Source organism: Cephus cinctus, unplaced genomic scaffold (genome assembly GCF_000341935.2).
Source record: "Cephus cinctus unplaced genomic scaffold, Ccin1 Ccin1_scaffold0136, whole genome shotgun sequence".
In the NCBI taxonomy this organism is placed as follows: domain Eukaryota; kingdom Metazoa; phylum Arthropoda; class Insecta; order Hymenoptera; family Cephidae; genus Cephus; species Cephus cinctus.
Window position 1 is genome coordinate 25,016 of NW_014332867.1, and position 386 is coordinate 25,401.

Sequence of the window (386 nt, forward strand, 5' to 3'; positions counted from 1 at the left end):
TCGCGGAGCTATCGGACACAATTCTGATTCGCGGTCTGGCGGGCCCACCCTACCGCGCCGAATCACTCCTAGTGCGTCATCTTCGGTTCTTCCAGTACTACCCCCCTCAGAAACTACTCCCGAGAGGCGTGCTCCCTCCGCTTCTTCCGCCTCCGAATACATCTCGGGGTACGGCAAGACAGAGAAATTTTCACCCCTTCGCGAATCCGAATCTTCGGGGTCGCCACTACGACACGTCTCCGCCATGTTGGCGGGTGCTAACCAAATTTTTAAATGGGCGTCGAACGGCGAAACACTACGGGTCAATTCATCCTGGTCACTTGTCAACAAGCTTGGTCGATTTTTCATACTTTCTTCGGATAGAGGTAAGCTCGAACGCGTTTGTT